This window comes from Lepeophtheirus salmonis, chromosome 9 (assembly GCF_016086655.4).
Source record: "Lepeophtheirus salmonis chromosome 9, UVic_Lsal_1.4, whole genome shotgun sequence".
NCBI classification, from domain to species: Eukaryota; Metazoa; Arthropoda; class Copepoda; order Siphonostomatoida; family Caligidae; genus Lepeophtheirus; species Lepeophtheirus salmonis.
The window spans coordinates 22337635-22351484 of record NC_052139.2 but is presented as its reverse complement, the minus strand read 5'-3'; the positions used below and the strand labels follow the sequence as shown (position 1 = coordinate 22351484).

The 13850-nt window shown below is 31.7% G+C and overlaps 1 long non-coding RNA gene across 1 annotated transcript; it reads right to left on the bottom strand.

Moving 5' to 3' along the window:
* Positions 1 to 7227: 7227 nt before the first annotated feature.
* Positions 7228 to 8580, bottom strand: LOC121124784 (uncharacterized). The gene is made up of 4 exons (XR_005866419.2): positions 8193 to 8580; positions 7926 to 8135; positions 7617 to 7823; positions 7228 to 7547 (listed from the first exon to the last, which is right to left on the bottom strand). It is a non-coding gene; the product is annotated as an uncharacterized lncRNA (long non-coding RNA).
* Positions 8581 to 13850: the final 5270 nt, after the last annotated feature.

Below are 13850 nucleotides of genomic sequence, written 5' to 3'. Positions count from 1 at the left end.
AGTAAATGTATGATTATCAATTACCGACCCACTGGGTACTAAAACTAAACGTTTAAGAGATATATTTTAAGTAGTTTTATTTGTGGGTCTCGTTTTGATCTCCAAATACAAAAAATTTCTAACTCTTAAAAAAAATATTGTTTTATTTTACAGCAAATTTGATTCTTAATACCACTGACGCACCCTGAAATATTATTTGTTTTATTTGTGGGTCTCGTTTTGACCTCCAAATACAAAAAATTTCTTACTCTTAAAAAAAAATATTGTTTTATTTTACAGCAAATTTGATTCTTAATACCACTGACGCACCCTGAAATAAAGTATGCTTATTTTAAATGAAAACTCTCTATTAAGAGTATAAAATATGTAGCCCCAACAAAATTGACGCTGCTCGTATACATTCAAAATCAAATACTTTAAGCGAAACGAAAGCTTTCTACCAAATTAACAAACATTCTGTCATTATTTATAAATATATATTCGAACATGACGGAATTTTGGGAAAATAAAATAAAACATTATAATACATTGTATAATACTCTATATCGGTATTTTAGGTATTTCGTGAAATCTTAAATACATGTATATATTGTATAGTACATGAATAGACAAACAATATAATGTTAATCACTGTTGTACCATGTGTATTTTTATACTCCTTGTCTTCCACTTACGTCATTCCTTGTACCTAGTTCACAATAGTGAAGTGATTTTTTTTTTTTTTTTTTTTCATAGAAATACTTTATTCGTTTAGAGAAGTTACATATATAAATAAACATTTTAGTTTATAATTAAATCCCTAAACTAAAGTCAATACAACAATTAACTAGCACGGTGAGTCAAAAGATAATTAAAATACTCCGTAGTCGTTTATCACATTTCATAAAAATCATCAATAGAATTAGTATAATGATCTGGTAGAAAACAAATGAATAAAAATTATTAAAATCATACAACTAAAAAAAAGTAGGACGGAGACAAAAAGAACAACATTCAAGCATTAGATAAACAAAAATTTTTAAACCGTCTGTGGATGCGTATTACACGGCGAAGAAATATTGTCTTTCGAACCATTTGGGTAGTAGCGTGGCAAATCCCCTGTGTATTTCCACGTTAGATTAGAATAATCTGGAATTTTAATGGCAAAACAAGAGTATCTTGCAGCAGTCGAAATAAAAATAGCTCTAAATTCTTCATTTCGGATAGGGTCGTCTTCTGTCAGCTTCTCTGCTATCCTACTTCTACAGCTCCAGCTTCTAACTCTATGGCGTGAGTTTTTGTAGGAGCACTCGAAATATTTGAAGTGAGGCCGAATAAAAGAATAGCAGTCACGAATTTATCACTTATTCCTGCTATGTTAAGCAATATGAATTTTTTGAGTATATGTAGTGAAGGGCAGTCCGCAAAAGCATGAATAATTGTATTAAACAATTTTCCACAGTCCTTGCAAGGAGCATTGAAGAATATACATCCTGAAGATATTTGAAATTGCGAAGGAAATCGCTTTCCATCTTTTACTTTAGAAATTGAACCCAGGATTATCTTCTTCCATGATATGGGCAGGCCCAATATTTTTAAGAAGTTGTCGTAGATTTTGTCAGCTTCCTCCTTATAATTTAATGCAAAAGAAATTTTCAAATGCCATGGAATGGGCATCATGTGATTGTCTGCGGCTCTCTTTAGTGGATAAAAAAATTTCCCACAGTTGAACATTGAGTCTTTGCTCAAATCATGAAAGAAGATAATACCCCTCCATAAGGCTAACCATTCTATTTGTTTTGGTTCCACGAGGTTTTTAAAATAAAACTTCTTCTTACAGTTCTGTCGTACCACATCAATGGTGGAGGTGGATGCAAATGAGGTTGTTCCTTTCCAAATAATCCTATGCGCTGCCGCTAAAGATGGAGATAATTCCACCAAGTGATCATTTATAAAATATGTTCCCAGCATAACCGATGTGTACATCGGGTGAGAGGACATAGTGGCTCGCAACTCAGTCTCTGGATGTCTTGAAAGGTCAATTGTAACTTTTTGATAGACTTTGGGCAGTATTCTTGAGAGCCGAGATAATCTTCCACCCACAACAGATCTAGGTTGTTTAATTGAGGGTAAATATCTCCTATGAGAAAGCATATTAAGCCAGGACTCTTCTTCTTCAATTGCTCTCTCAGCGAGCCAGGGAATAGTTGTTGCCTTATATAGTATATTAGGAATAATTAAGAAATTATATGGGGCAATCCTCTTCTGAAGATGGAAACTTCTTCATTGGTAAATGGAAGAACCGCATACTTTTTTTAGGAATGTCCAGTTTGAATAAGAGGTACCTTTTGAGTCCCATAGAATTCCCAATATTTCCACTGTGTCCTTAATTGAACGTCTGGCAATTTGAATAACCTTACATTGGCTCCATTTACCAATAGGAAGAACAACGGTTTTTTTATAGTTGATTTTCAAACCGGACCTCATTTCATACTTTTTGAAGTAGTTCAAAATCACTTCAATTTGTCTCGTTAATTGAGCCTCCGACTTAGCTTCTAACAACAATGTGACGTCGTCGGCATATATATCGATTATATGTCTCGAGGTCCCAAAATCCACTCCAAACCCCTTAAATTTCTTTATAATGGAATCTCCAAGATCTTTTAATGCAGCAACGAATAATAGGGGGGCTGAAGGACAACCTTGACGGCAACTCTTTCTTAAGGTAATTGGCCACTTTCTCCCCCCCCCTCCCCCAATCGAAATAATTGATGTGTCATTAAATAGAAGAGCTCTAATGGGAGTAAATAATTCTTTTAGAAGAAGTCTTTAAACTGCTTTCAAAATATGACTCTGTAGGACATAACCAAATACTTTCCTAAAGTCAACAGCTATAATTGCACCAAAAACTCCCTTTTTACGTATAATTTCAACAGCAGACTGTACATTTCTTGAAATGTCTGTAATCTTCCTTCCCTTCATGAAGCCTTTTTGTTCTTTCCCAAGTTTGGAGTTCAAAATGGGTTCCATTTTACTGGCAAGAACACCCGAAAGAATGCGATATCTCTCATTGAGTATCGTGATAGGTCTCCAATTGTTAATATCGGTACCCATCCTTTTTTTTGGGATCATAACTATCCGGCCTCTTGTTATGGATTTTGGAAGCTTCCCCCCGGATTTCCATAGACTTCCCTAGTTCAACCAAATAGGGAACAACCTCATCTACACATTGGAAGAAAATCTTCCCACCAATGCCATCTGGACCAGAAGCTTTTCCATCCTTAAAATGCTTTGTTATGTAATTTGATATAACATTTTTTGTGAAGATTGAATGTTTTCCTAACTTAGAACGAGGAAAATTAGCTCTTTTACCCCCAACGAGCTTTTGGAAGCGCATGTGTCAGTGATAGTTTGGCCCTCGTCAATGATTTTCTTGATTAAGGTAGTTGATCGACCTTTCGGGAACAATTTTTTAATCTTTTAGAAGCGTTGTTTCTGAAACAATTTTTTCCTTAAACTCCATCTCAACAATCTCCGAAGTACGATATAAATTGGCAGTATCTGCTGTAATTGAGCGTAAATAGAGAGATCCGTTATTTAAAATATCTTCAAGATCCTTTGCAAATGATACTGCTCTCTTCCTTTTTTTTCTAATAAATCGTATTGTTGTGAATTTAACAGTAGAGGTCAACAAATTAGCCATTTTCATTGCATTAAAAGTAGAATTAAAACCATGAGTCAAATTTGACTTTAGTTCTTTGATAAAAAAATTTTATCCAACACTGCCACCTTGGGGTCTTAAAACGTTTCCTTGAATGATATTTTTGAATATAAATTTAAATCATTTTATGATCAGATCCAGGATGAGGGTGATAGAGTGTATTAGTTGTTTTTGACCGGATAGAAGAAGAAGCAAGAGCTAAATCGATCCGTGAGGACTTTTTCCCACTTCTCTAAGACACACTATCCTTTGGGTTACAAAATCCAATGATATCACATACGTCAAGTCCCATGATAAGTTTGGTTAATATTTGAAGATTAGGGTATCGAAAATTTGATTTATATAGATCTATATTAAGATCACCATAATAGGAGAGGATACAAGTCATTTTTACAGAAGTTAATGATTGTCTGAAAGAAGGCAAAACATATTCGGTCCATAAGCGTTGACTAAATAGAAACCACCACTTACTGTTGAAATAAATATTTTATACCATTCCCCTCCCCCCCCTCCACTAGAGAATTAATTTACGCAGATGGGATTACTGATAGTGTTTGAGACCAACGAAAGTATTCCCCGATGTGTCCCGTCTCCTGTGAAAAAGTGATGATAGTTTGTTGGAATACAAAATTGGCACTTAAGTGAGCAAGACTTGGATGTTGGGGACTTCACATCTTGGAGACAGATAATATCCGGTTTTCCATAGAGTAGACTTTTCATAAGAGAATGTCGAGAAATTCGATCTCTTTCCCCCCTCGTATTCAGTGACAGTATTTTACCGATTCCCATATTAATATTTTGATCCCTAGAAATAGGTGGCTTGAAGAAATCATCGATTTTGGTTTGCTTCTTATAATACGTTCTTATTATTCTTTTTTATTTATAAAAATAAGGTAAAATTAATTCCTTACCAGCTTATTTGGAGTTTGTTCTTTCTGTGGGGAGAGACCGGAAGTTGAAGAAGATCATTTTGAAACCGAACCAGACCTTGTGCTAGAAAGTAAAATGAGGTCAGGATTTAGTTGTGGTTTTTGTTGGCTGAATGCAATGGTTGATGAGTCCATATTATTTTTCTTCGAATTTTTTATTCTGTCTTCCTTTTGAACATCCCAAGGTGCTATAATTTCTTCAATTGTATTCGCTGAGGCGGAGTCAATTGAGCCAATATTCTCTACCATTACCTCGGAGGGAACAATTTTATTTTTATTGAGTAAAGGACGATTTTCTTCAACAGTGGATCCTTTTTTAGAGTCCTCTTTAGTTTTTCCAGTATTATCCTCCTTGCATATCATTTTTGGTACCTCAGAGGAAACAACGTTATTTTCCTCAAGTAAAGGATGGGGTTCTTCACAAGTAGATCCTTTTTTTAGGGCCTTCCTTTGTTTCTCCACTAATATCTTCCTCACATCTCACCTCTTGATTCTAATACAACTGTTACTTCAGAAATAATCTCCTCTTGAGGAACGTCTTCATCCGGAATAGATGGTGAACTTAACAGGGAGTTATTTGCCTTGCTTATTGCAATATCATGTTTTAGCACATTAGCGTACTCTTGAACATTTAACCTGGCGTTGTTACAGGCATGTTTTCTATGTCCAAGGCCAAAACAGTTTTGACACTGGAATTTAGCTCCTTTAAATATCAACTTAATGAGGCATCCTTGCAATGGAACTATCTGTGGTATGGCAGCAGGGTCAGTTATAATTTCTATAACGTAATTACTGTCTCTCCATACGTCTTTATATTCTTTGAATTTGCGCTCAGCCTCTTCATCGGCTGGATTCTTCTTTGAGCAATGTTCAACTACTTCTCCAAGTTTTTTTAACCATTCAACTGCTTTAGCTTCATCAACTCTTTCGAAGGTGTTAACCATTGTGATTATGATCTTTCTTTTTGTAATAACATCAATTTTGTCAATTTCTTTTAATTTGATATTTACATTAACAAGGGTCCCCTCCATATTTTTAACTCTAAATGAGTGCATTTTCTTAAGGTCTTCAAGCCTTCATCTTACATCAGTAGGAAACTTTGTATAAAATCCGGCTTGATTTAACCCAAATTTCGGATTCGCTCTGGCAATTTTGTGCTCCTTGAATCCAAAGAGCATCGCCATTTCATAAACATCAATGTGTTTTAATCCTTCTGAAAACAAAGATACCAGCATTATTGCAATATCAACTACTAGCCATTCCGAATATGCAAATATGTATTTGCTGCTCAATGATGTATAATATGCTTGCAATTGACTGTTTCTAATTTGCAATCACAATGTAATTTAAAATGTAAAGGAGATTTTTTTATTTGGACCCATTTTAGCTAATGTAAATAAATAATATTTATAAAATGTTGATATGGAGAGGGCGGAATGGGGTTGTAGATTGTGATATATAAAGACAGTATTACAGGATAATAATGTAGGGAAACTACTAGGTAAAGTAATTGAAAACTAGACATATTCCCCTCTGTCAATATCAACTTTTCAGGAAAATTATTTATCTAGCTAGGAGGATGGTAGATAAGGCTAATTGTTCAGCTCAAACAAATTGAAAATTTGATATGATATTTTAAATAGTAAAAAGACAAAAGTAGATTATTAATTTCACTTCATTTTAAAATGTTCAACCTTTCCATTGGTTATTTGATCAGTGCAAAAACATAATAAGGGGATCAGTTATAGACGTAGTTTTTTTATAGATGTTTTTTAATGGGGGAGGTGAATCCTGTGGGGTTTTTCTACCAATTTAGACAGAATTTGTAACCTTTTGAGGAGAAATACTTGAGAGTACTATTCCCTTAATAATGCAATACTTTCTATTCAATCAACAAGACTTCTTCCTGCTGACAAGGGCTTTAATTTGAGCCTTACCATCAAAAAATCAAGTGCTCTTTTTATCGGCTCTTTAAAATGTGATTTAGATTTTAGTAAATTATTCTCGGGATGGAGGAAATTAACAGTTTCTTGAATATGTTCATTTGTTTTTCCTAATATACTTGAGTTTTTTAATCAAGATATTTAATCTTTTATGAAGCTAAATTCTGGGTGTCTTTCAGTATAACTGAGTTTAAGTTGCCTTCAATATCTTCATCAAAATAAGATTACTATTCGGTTTCAATTGTTACTCTCTATTCCTGAAAGTGACTCCCTACGCTTCGAAAAATTTTACCATAAAAAAAGTTTGAGTAGAAAAATATTCCAAGTCACAAAATCTTACGAGTCTTTCGTATGGGTTGCATTACGTTGATCGTGGCAATTCAAAATAAAATCCATTTTAAATATTGTGTAAGTAAATCCAATCCAAACGTGGTTCTTTTTTGCAAGTTTGATTAAGTTGACTGTGGCAAATCATGATAAAAATCGTCCCGAAGATTTTGTATTAAAATCCATAAAAAAAGGAAGAATTTTGTAATTGTAAGGAAGAAGAGAATAAATTTGATGATGGCCAGTCAACATAAAATATATTCAATAATTTATGTAGATTGTGGTCTCTTGATATATCAAATATCTTATATCTAAGTGCATATACAAACACGCTTAAAAAATTTTATTATCAATCTAACAGATATAATTTAAATATGATTTTTGATCCATTTTATATGCATTGAAATATTTGTAAAAACAAGAATATTTTGATTTTCCTTAATGCTTGATAAAATCCCAACCAGAACACATCTTTTCAAATCCTGACAATGGTCCACCTTCATTTTCGCCTTCACTTACTGAGTTTTTTGTTGTGCATAGATGATCCTTTTTTGGCAATCTTTGTTAATATTTTTTTCAATTTTTTCACTATGGAAAAGTGAACAGATGGGACATTACTCCAAGTGAATACAATATCAGATCCACTAACTGAAAATACAATTAATGTACATGTGTTAGCTACTTCATATTTATTTAAATATATATTAGTACACTTACAAGTTGCTGATTGACCTTCCTTAATTGGGAAATAATTATTGGAAAAGCAAATGGGAAGAACTCTATCATTCCAAACTAATCTGTTATGTAGACCAATTACAGCAATGTTATTTTCACCTGTTTTCATGTTGTAGCCCTCATGTGCAACAAAACTCTTCCATCTTGATAACCATCGTTATTATAATATGTTCCTGATCCAGCATATATCTTATTTGAAAAGGAATGTCTTATTTGTAATAATTGCCATATTTTTGAAGCAACATCATATATCTGCATTAAAAGTCGGTTCAACTAAAATATTAAACTTACATTAATTCCATGTTTGTGATAATATCCTTTACAATTAGCTGTAGTTAGGACACGATCATTGCTTAAAATAACTCCATTGCACAATACTTGTTGGTTTTCTCTGTTTACAATACGTGCATGCCAAGGGAATACGGCATTATCAAAAAAAACCCTGTGATCCCTCTTTTTGCTGGTTACATGAGTTTCCTAAATCGTTGGATACTCCACAGTCTTGATAAATATATATAATCTATTTCAATACTGTTGCAATGAATTTATGCCACTTACCAAAACAGTCATCTGAGCAATAGTCCCACTAACCATTTTTTAAATAGCACCAAGGCTTTGGATAGATACTTGTATCTACCAAAGTACAAATTTTATGCGTCCCACGGTATGTGAATGGAAATAAACAATCTCCAGACGGAGTAGTACATTCTAATAATAATATTTAAAAATATATTAGCAAAAATTAATGACTGTAGAAAGATCCAGACAGTAATAATCTTCATGGTTTAGCCTAGGATTCAATTTTTATATTTACCATTGAAATATTTGGCGAGTTTGCGGACTTCAACTGAAGAAAAAATGAAATTTATATGTTTCTATATGTATTTCAAACAGAAAATAACAACAGGTGCTTCAATATACACATGTCTAAAATGGCCTGAGACTCAAGTAATAATACCTTATGAGTACCCAATATTCAGATCGATATTTTTTCACATCTGTACTTTGATAAATATTGAAGGGAACACAGAGTTACAACTAATTTAAATATATATACTAAGATTCTATTGTCATAACTTGGATCGGCACAGAGTAAAATGAACATATCTCTAATCTCACACATTGAACCTTATTTCACTTTAAGAGATGATAAAAGGCTCATCATAAACTATTATATTCCCTTCAAACCTTAACTGAACTATTTTCAAGGGGTTTTAAATGGTTCTAAGACACTTTGCCGGAAAACAAATGAATATATTTGATGATGAATTGTGCTGCAATGCTGTATAATTATGATTCTTATTATTGTTACAGTAATTTTTAATGATGAAATATTTAATCATTGGACACTTATTGCAATGATTAACTGTTGATTAATTTAACAAATTATAATAGATGTGAATAATTTAAGAAACTATTCACCTAATTATTATTATCAATATAATTTATAATAGAGTTGGTCTGCCAGGAAGACAAAGAATTTAAAAATAAATAGAAACGCTTCTAATTAGCTAATAAATAATTCTCATTTTGGTTTTATATGCATGAATATATTAATAAAAATACTTTTTTTTTCGTTCGATGAGGAAGTAGTTTCTTTATTCTTGGTTAGACGCCAAACTTGCAGTATCGTATCTGCTTGCCTGAGCATAAAAAAACTTTAAAAGTGATTAAATGATCACCACCACCGCATTTGTGAGGACCACGAAACCCTTCCAATATGCTAAAATACCCCCTCCACTCTAAACTGCTGGGATCGAGTGAAGTTTCATTTCTCATTTACCACTTCCCCAAGACCCAAGATACCCTCCGAATATCCAAATTACACCCTATTCTTCAGGTTGTACATGTGGAGTATGGGCCTCCAAACAATTTAAACTGCATCCATACCAGCTTTCCATGCACTAAACCCCCTGTCAATACTCTAGAGTACAACGCTGCCTATGGGCTGTGATCTGGTGGTCCCTGAGATAGGTAAAATTCTTCCGCAGCCACTTTCTGTTGCATCAAAGAACCAATTTGATATTCAAAATACACTATGGCCCGGATTTGTTAAGGAAAAGTGCTAAAAATGCTATTTAATGACCACGATGACCCTGACGACCCAAAAAATATTACTTGAACCATTTCAGGAACTATTAGAAACTATCTAACATTTCAGCAGTACAAATGCATTGGTTTGGCTGTGATTGAAGAACATAGAAAAAAAACACTATACACACACAATGAAAAAGTTGTCACATGTATTGTAGGAGACACCTTATGAAATAAAAACAAAATTATAATTAATTTTGTTTTTCAGTTTTATCTTTAAAAATCAGCCAATTTTAACTAGAAATAATATCAACATAATATTGCAGCATGAATCATCATCAAATGTATTTATTATTTTTCGGCATTGTGTCTGTTTGTCAAACATAAGTTTTAAACATCCCAAAATAAAAAAAAGTGAAAACATTATATTAGAAAGTTACTTACAAGATGTTTCATATCAATGTACACCAAGTCCTTATCTTCATTGTATTACAAAACTTTCATATTAAAAGAAATAGAAAAGAAGCCTAAAATCAGTTATTGTCTTAATTTTAAAAAATAGTTTGAATTTCAAATTTAGAAATATTTGATTAACTACCTGAAACTCAAGAAAAGACCTGCATTTTTCAATATTATATATATATAAAGTTTATTAAAGTCACTAAAAATGATATACTATACAATGAGTGATTGAAATATTATGAGGATAAACTTTCTTGTAGCAGTATATTAGTAGTAAATTTATAAATTAAAGTTTAATAATGGACAGTATTAGAATATAATAATAATGCTCCTTTAAAAAATTATGTAACCAATAATTTATTAAAAATACGGGAGGTAGTAGTTTTCGAAAATAAAAAAAATTAATAAATTATCCAAATATAATTTTTAGGTGGTTAAAGGGTGGTAGGTGTAGCAAAAACTGACTGGATTTAATTTCCCATTCTTTTTCTGGAAGTCTTTATATTATTTCATAACCTGTAAATCGTTATTTTATGACAATAATACCTTGAAATGATCCATTCCATGAATGAAACATGTTTTAATTTTATAAAAATCCAAGATACGATATATTATAACCTGAAATTATTAAAATAAACAGCTAATTATCTGAATAACTCAAAAGATTTATGATACCTCTCGTCCAACAAAAGGAATTCCTTTAAAATGCTACTTTTTTTTGAAAACTTTAAAAATAATGATAATAACCTATATAAAAAATAATGTACCATACAAATCATTATTTACATATTTGAAACACAACACTTACAAAAAAGAATTACAATGTTAATGATTATTGAATTAGCTGTTGCTATTACACAAATTTCATGATATGATAACTCCATTACATATTAGATTTTTACTTTCTAAAAATATACCTCACTTAGGTCCTACACTTGGTTAATGAATGAGGTTCATAAGATCTAAATCAATGCTTACTGATAAAAACATTAAAATTCTAGTGCCCTTCTCTTCTGAAGAAAAAAATTATTTAATGTGGTTGTGTTAAAACAGGAGAATGGAGATGTAACATATAAATCTTTTTTGTTTTACTCGAATCTCCATAGATGTAATCGTTATAAAAAAGCAGGGTATCTGCTCCTTTTGTTTGAAATGGAGCAAGTGCGGAGAAGCATTCTATCTGGAATATTAAGATGCCGTTGGCAAGGATCAGCTGAAAAAAATGATATGTGGCGAAATTGACTCTCTCCCCCATTTCATCTGAAGAAATCCAAGAATATACAGTGAGTCGTAAAAAAAGTCTAAATCGCCTGTGTTATTGGGATTGGCTTTTGAATTCTTAAAAGATATTTGTGGAAAAGTTACGTCCCATTTTCGAAGCTCTTACCTAGAGATTTGGACCTTGGGTTGAAAAGCTTATAAGTGAAAGGAGATTAAACTATGATACTAAAGAAGGAGAAAAGACAAACTGAACATAGGAAACTATAAACTTACAAAGCTTCTTAGTGCCTCGTACTAACAGGAATTATCAACAATAGAATCATCCAGGAACTTACCTATATTATCCCGAAATTGAAAAATTACTTTATTAAAGGAAGACGAGCGGAAGACATGCCAAAATCGATCTAAAACACTATTGATGTGAGAAGACGAGATACTTTTGAGTAATACTGATTGAATGGATGTTTTAAAATGGTGGGTCTCGGGAATTATGTGGATTGTTTGGCATGATGAATATGAAAGTATATTTGTTGATAATGTATAATTGGTATCAAAAAACAAGATTTGAAGAGTAAAAAAAATAGAAACCTCCAAATAAGTGTGCGTATTTCACGGTAACAGAAAATTATAAATATTTTTTGCCAGTATTTTTATTATATTTATCATAATAAAGTTATATTGGAATAAAAGAATACAAAAATATTGACCTCGTGATCTTATGGGTAAAAAATAGTTTTGATGGGTTGTAAATAAAATAAAACAAAATATTATACAGTAAGTTATTTTTAAAGTAGTAAAATTTTAGAAGCCTCTCAATACTGAAAGATTGGAATTACAATGCTAAATTACACAGCATTCCCATGGTTTTTTTTGTACAAAAAAAAGCTTAACAATTTCTTATATTAAAAAAAAAAGATCACATCTACATTATGATAAATATAGAAATATTAAAAAAACTAAGTTAAGAACCACTGATTTAAAGAAATCAATTTTTATCGAATAATGGATTTTACTAGTTAAAAAAAACGTTCACTCTTTTTTTTATTACTTTCCATCATGGTGTAAACTCGCAAATACAAATACATAAAAGTTTATTTGTTGTCAGGATCGATGTTTCTGCTTCTTTTCCCGGAAGCAGTGTTCTGAATTTTGTTAGGCTAATCCATTTTGTCTACCAAAATCATTAAAAAGTCATCTGCTTCTTGCAAACGTCTTAATTCAGGTGAAAGATACACCACGCTTCTACTTTCTTTTCGCATTTTTTTTTTTTTTTCAAAACAAAAGTTGAGTTATAATAAGCTCCAGTTAAGCTGCGAACACTTATGGACAGTTATAAAACAATAAATATAAACAATAATAATTTTAGGGTTTATTTTCTTTTTCTTTTAATATGAAAGTTCTAAAGATAACTAAACAATTCATTACAAACAATTTGATACCTCAGTTTATTTTCATTGAAATATACATTGTAGTCTCACAATCAAACTATTGCCTATTGAGAAATTATTGAGAGAGTTTCCATTCTTTTTGTCAAAATATAATTCAGGTACAGGATGTACAAGTGGACAGCTGGTTCTTATGGATGATCCAAACATAACACCATCACTATCCTGAGTATCAAGGATCCTTCATAAATATTATAATACACCCTGGCCAAGTGGTCTGTAAGTGAACCACTTGTCCACAAGGGAACCATAGCCTATCTAATCCGCTACCTTACGCATCTAAGACCCATTCTAATATAATATGATACAATCCAGCCCAAGCGTTAAGTGAGTGAACCAAAGATCCAAAAGGTGGATCATTGTCCACCGCCAGTGGCTTTAAAGACACTAAAGGCATGCATGTTGTGCTCACACAACTCAAGGATATGATGGAAGGTACCTACATGAATTGAAACATGTATATTATGAATGTTGAAAAGATTTGTTTTAGTATTTCTTTGGAAGTGAAATGGTATTTAATAATATTTCATTATTTTTCTATTAGATTTTTATTTTTCTATTTGATTTTTATTTATTTTATCTCTTACTTCATTACCTCATTATCTGTTGATTTGTCACTCCACATAACTAATTTCCATTACTTTAGCAACTTACATCAATATTAATTCGATGAATACATAACTTAGACATTATTGATAAATACAACTTCATTCATAAATTTTAATTTCCCACCTAAATTGACTCTACTGTAATGTCTTCGAAATCGGTTAATTTACAAAGTTTTACAATTTGATTTTAAAATGTCATATTGTTTATTGCAATATACAATATTATATGGCATATTGTCTTTTCGTTTTAAGTTTTGCATTGAGTTCATTCTGAATAATGTAGAATAAAACCTATGGACAAGTAAACAACACTTCATACGTCATTATCTTTATTATATCACGCAACCTCGTCCAAATTCAAACAGAAAAAGGCCAAAACCAGGTGAATGTTAGCCAAATATATAAAAAACTCAAATTATTTTTTATTTCTTAGAACATCCTTATCA